At 47.6% G+C, this 6,000-nt stretch overlaps 1 non-coding gene across 1 annotated transcript; it reads left to right on the plus strand.

Moving 5' to 3' along the window:
* The first annotated feature begins 5,317 nt into the window (after positions 1-5,317).
* Positions 5,318-5,389, plus strand: TRNAS-ACU. Its single transcript has one exon. It is a non-coding gene; the product is annotated as a tRNA-Ser (tRNA).
* Positions 5,390-6,000: the final 611 nt, after the last annotated feature.

Raw genomic sequence — 6,000 nt, forward strand, 5'->3', positions numbered from 1 at the left:
TTTCAGAGACCACAGACCATACAGCGGTGGACATGTAGTAGAGAATAACCTTTGTTTTGCTGGAGCTTTACAGGGACACCATGACCTAGACCACGGGAATGGCTGTAAGAACAAGGAATGCCTGCAGCAAGAAGATTACAACAACCAACCACACCCCCTCCCTTATTTTTTTGTATAAAATGAGCCTGTATTTTGACTAGAGCAGGATGGTTCTCCAAGACATTAGTCTGCCATCCTCTCAGTCTGCCGGCTTTCCGAATAAAGTCGCTATTCCTTGCCCCGACACCTCGTCTCCCAATTTACTGGCCTGTCATGCGACGAGCAGAACAAGTTTGGACTCACAGACAGATCTACACAGATCAAGATAAATAAGCTCATCCTACATGAAGAAAAACCCAGAAGTCTGCTTAAAGCAAATTTTGTATTTCCAACCTGTTTTTCTCCCTCGCAGGGAACAGAAGAAGGTGGGCATTTTGCACCACAGAAAAACCACTGAAGCCAGAGAAACTGAAACAGCAGGACCCCGGGGGGCCCCCCCCACTTCTTGTTGTAGGAAATAGACTTCATTCAGCCTCTTTGACCTTCCCTGGGTTCCAAAGGGCAGATTCTAACAGCTGCTAATCAGAGAAGGGAGGGGATGCAGAGAGAAGGGAGAAACAGTCAAGAAACAATAGCACAGCCTTGGGGCAGGCTCCTGGTTCCTCCTCAAGGAACAGACAGGAATACCTTTGAGTTCTCCCGCAGAAACTGAGGCCCCCACCCAGGTGGAGGATGGCAACTTCAGGCTGAGCACAAGATTCCTGGAGCAACGTCCTGTTACTTCCCCATCAACCAATCAAAAGAAAGTCACACATCCTGCAGCCCTCACCCCAAATTTCGCCTATAAATACTTTTCCCCAAAAAACCATCAGAGAGGTTGAGTTTCTCAAGCATGAGCTGTTCTTCCTCCCTGCTTGGCCCTGCAATAAACCTTTCTCTGCTCCGAACTCCGACTTTTCCGTTTGTTTGGCCTCACAGTACATCGGGCACACGGATTTTGTTAGGTAACAAAACCAGAGAGCCAGCAGTGCGTCACCAGCCAGCTCTTTAACCAAACACACAGTTAGAAGCCACCTCCAGGGTCCTCCCCCTACAATTTCCTGCATGTAGAGTTTCAAAACCCTGCCAGAATATTAATCAGAGAAGTTCCAGACCTGGCGGGCAAGTTGATCACTCATGTCTCCTCAGCGTCGCCGGGCCTCCGGGCCAGGTGTAGCCACTTGGAATTAAGGGGGCAACTTGATCTATAGCTGTTTTCCCACACTTTTCTGCCTGATTATAAGTACAGCTTTATGAAAATCCAGCCACACCATAGTCGACATCGGGCTGCATTTTTTTTTTTTTTTTTTTTCAAAACTCAACTCTCCTTCACGGGCACAGAGCATCTGTTTCAAGTCAGAAGCCAGGGCAAGCCTGTCTCCCACACGGCGGGGAACACAAGTCCCAGCCGTGGTCTTTTTCTTTTTTTTTTTTTTTTTTTTTCTTTTTTCTGTAGGATGGCATCTTTATTCCCATTTCACAGGTAAAGAAAGCAGGTGCAGAAACGGACTCTGGGCAACCCCCTAACAAGAGAGGGGCCAGGGTCAGACAGACTGGCTGGCGGGGGGCCAGCAGCCAATGAAGGCTGGAATTAGGGGTGCTCAGGGCTGGGTGGGTAGAGGGTGGACCTCCAGGGAGGGCAGCGCAGGGAGTAAACGGGAGGCCGCCGCCCAGGTGCCTTACCCCATCTTATAGACAGGAGGTCGCTCTGCCCCCATCATAGCTGTCAGGCTGCAGCGGGAAGGGCTGCCTCCACGCCTCCGCCGCCTGGAGAGTGGAAGGAGGGGGCTCCCGCACTCGGCCTGCGTGCAGTGGGGGCAGCATAGCAGACAGAGCTGCAGGCAGCCCGCCCCACCCAAAGGCCCCATGTTCCTGGCTCTCCTGCCCTGCTGGCCCCTTCACTGACACTCTACAGAACCAAATCCTGCAAAGGCCGGGCCACGGGACCCTCGGGGACTCTCCACCCAGGGAAGGGTCAGGGCGAGCTCCACCTGCCACTTGCCAGGAGCTTAGGTTCTGGGGAGGGGCCCACAACCAGCCGCATCCCCCCTGGCCAGACCCCAAGCAGCTCCTCTGCTCGCCAGCACCCAGCCCTGGTTCTTAAAACCTCGTGGCCTGAGATAATTAGCCTCCAAAACAAATTCAGCTGCTGAGACCTGATCAGAAACTACTGGGTTTTTTTTTTTCCTAAACTGATTTAATTCCCACCACCAGTCCCTCTGACCTTCCTTCCTTTCTTTCTCTGGCCTGAGTCCTGAAAAAACGGAGTTTGGAAATGCTTAGAGGACAGCTCTGGTGGGCCCCAAAGCTTCAGGGGGAGAGAAGGGTCTGAAAGATACACAAGGGATGAGGAAAGAAGCCAGACACCAAAGGTCACATATTGTATGATTCCTTTTATATCAAATGTGCAGACTAGGTTCAGCCAGAGACAGAAAGCAGATTGGTGGTTGCCAGGGTCTTGGGGGAGAAGGAAAGGGGAGTGACTACTTAATACTTAAGGAGTTCCTTTGGAGGGTGATGAACATGTTTTGGAACTAGACAGAAGTGACGCGTGCACAACAGTGTGAATGTACTAAAGGACGCGCAAGTGGTTAATTTTATGCTCTGTGAATTTCACCTCAATTTTTAAAAAATTTTAAGAGGGAAAGGGAAAAAAGGAGGGGGAGGAGGAGGAGGGAGGAAGCCCTGCCACAGAAGTGGAGCTTTCACAAGAGCCAGCCTCCAGGGCAGGGGGGCCACGTCTAGGTTAACCCTTCCCTTCCCAGCGCAAAACCTCAGGCTGCATGCCTGGGCATTTTCCCAAGGAGCTTCAGCTGAGAAATTGCACCTCTGCAGCAGCTGGTTGTCCCCCTAAAGCTAGAAAGCTCTCCCCTCACGGGTGCTTTTCTCTGATAGATGTTTTTAAAGAGAGAGGCCCTACCTATTTTAAGGACTTGAAATGAAGTAAAGTGGAATGAAGCACAATGAGGGGAAAAAATTTTTTTTTAATTTAGGAGTCTCCGCTTACCTACTCAGAAGTGCTAAAAATGTGCGTTGCCTTCAGTTGAACTGAATTTCTGTTTCGAGCCCCCATCCTGCTGCACAGCAAAAACTTAACCTTGTTCAGTTCAGCCTCCCTTTCTCCAGGGTCGAACCTACATTCTCTGTGCATGTGAATTCTATGTGAATCTGCGGAAGGTGTCTGTCCCTTGCTGTGCTCGTGGAAAACTGCGTAAAATTGTAAACATAAAGCACTTAGCACAGTGCCTAGTAAATAATGGGCTAGCGACCACAGGGTGAGCAGGGGATGGAGAAGACATAGACAATGTGATCCACGCCCCCACCCCACCCTCAAAGCTCCTTCCAACAAGCTAGGCAACCAAGCTCTATGGCAAGGATACAGGATATGCTGAGGGACCAAGACCACAGTCCCAAGCACATCTTTGGTACTAGGTGACTGCGATCACATCTGAGCTACCTGGACTCCCTGGATTAAAATTAGAGGCTGTTACTAAGAGACAGCAGAGGAAGGAAGGCAAAGAACAAATGTTCACCATGGACTCTAAAGGTGGATCACAGTTTTTCCCTCAAGGAGCTCATGTATGACGAAATAGTTTGGTAGGATACAGAATACAAGGCACTAAACATTATGACGGTGGGATGGACAGGTTACAAAGGGGCAAAAAGGGAGAGGAGAAAGGGGGTGATCAGAGAAGCTTTCCTGGGAAAACTAAAATTTGAAATGAATATTCAGGGACAGGTAGGAGTCCACAAACAAAAAAGGGGGAAAGATCTTTCAGGCAACTGAAGAGACTGGAAGAGCAGGTGGAAAACGAGGCAGCAGAAATAGAAAGAAGCAGATCATACCCTGCCTTGTGAGCCATGCTAAGGAATATGACTTTTTCTGCTAATGAGTAGTTTTCAATGTGTTTTTTCACTAACAGTCATGATAATGTGAAGGAAAAGCCGGGCTGGTCTAACAAGATATAACTCACAAGTCTAGGAATGTGAAGGAGAGGCTGGGCTGGTCTAACAAGATAACTCACAAATCTAAGTATCGGAATACTGATCTGAGTTCTGCTGGACTAACTCGTAAATCTAAGTTAATTAGTGTTGGTTTGCTGTTCATGTTTTTTGCTAGCCAGCTGGATTTTCAAAGAGATATACCTGGCTTTGGAATGTTGGTTTGCTGCCTCCCTGCCTCCACTTTTGTGATAATGATGCTGCTAAAGCTGTTCCATGCCTATTGGCCGAATACCCCAAGCTTGTACTTTACCCTGTAAAAACCTCATGAGCACGTCTTGGAGGCGCTCAGAGCTTCGGAGCAGAAGCCCCTCTGAGCCCGCCGGCGTAATACATCTGAGTACTCCAACCCTCCGAGTGATGCTTGTTTCTTGGCTGGCCTGTAGTTTCCGTAACAATAATAAAATCATTTCACATGGCAATCTGGACCATATGTACATACATATATACATCATATATATATAGATGTAGACATATGTACATATGAATCTCAAATGTAACTACTCTGGGAAACAGTTTGGCAGTTTAAACAGTTGTCATACGTCTACCCTGTGACCCAGAAATTTTACTCCTGGTAGCATGGCCCAAAGAAATGAGTGGCTATGAGCACAAAAAGACATGCACAAGAATATTCACAGGAGCTTTGCATAATAGCCAAAAACTAGAACTAGCTTAAATGTCCATCAACAGGAGAATTAAATAACTAAACTGCAGTGTACTCATACAATGGAATACAAAAATGAGAATGGACACACCACAGGTCCATGCAACTTCATGAATGTATCTCAGACATACTACTGAGCTAAAGAAGCCAAACCCCAAAATGGTACATACTCTTTGATTCCATTCAACTCAAGAATGGGCAGAACTAATTGAAGCTAGAGCAGTCAGAATGGTGGTGCCTTGCAAGGAGGAGCAGGGGGAGGGGCGGGGGAGCAGTCTTCACCGGGAAGGGGCAGGACGGAGCTTTCTGGGTACGAGATATGTTTTATATCTCGATCTAGGTGGTGGCTAAAAGAGAGTACACATATATAAACATCCATCAAGCTGCACACTCACAACCTGGCACTTTACTAAATATATGTTATATCTCAATGCAAAGTTGTTAAAAATTATATATGCCAAAACTCTCCTAAACACATGTCAAATATGTGGGGCTCAACAGAGCCTCTCAGAATACATGCTTACATTTATAACAACCTGAAATGGAGTGGATGGTATCTGAAGTTGGCGGGGGAGGGGTATAGCTCAGTGGTAGAGCATATGCTTACTATGCATGAGGTCCTGAGTTCAATCCCCAGTGCCTCCAGCAAGGGGACAAAAGAAAAGAAAAGGAAAAAAAGAAAGCAAGCAGGAGTTGGCCAGATCCTGCCTACTTGCCTGCTAAATAAAATAAAACACAACACAATACAATACCAATCTGAAATACATGTTTTGCAAAACAATACTTACATGTGATTGAGGTTAACATTTAATCTATTCAATTTTTTTTAATGCTGGTTGTAACTGACTACATTGACTTCATGACCCTTTAAAGGTCATAATCCATTATTTGAAAATCACAGTTCTAGACAATAGGGATCCACTGAAGGTTTTAAGAAGAGGAGTGACATGAACAGTCTAGAGCTTCCCAAAGATCCCTCTGGGGCGGTGTGGAAGATAGATTCAAGGTGCAAGACTGGAGCTAGGAGATCGGGTGAGGAGGCCATCAGGTTTGGGGATGGGCCCTAGAGGAGGGTCTTAGGCCAGGTCATTCTTTCGGACTGTGGGGTGTTGTCTGCGCTCTGCACTGACCTCACCTGCATCGCGCCTCGCCACTGGTGCCCGTTGTGGAGTCAATGGCACCCATCCTACATGTGAATGGCATCCCCACTGGGAGTGGCTGGCGGAGCGGAACCACGCCCACCCCTTCTACCATCA

The sequence above is a fragment of the Camelus ferus genome, chromosome 22 (assembly GCF_009834535.1).
Source record: "Camelus ferus isolate YT-003-E chromosome 22, BCGSAC_Cfer_1.0, whole genome shotgun sequence".
NCBI lineage: Eukaryota > Metazoa > Chordata > Mammalia > Artiodactyla > Camelidae > Camelus > Camelus ferus.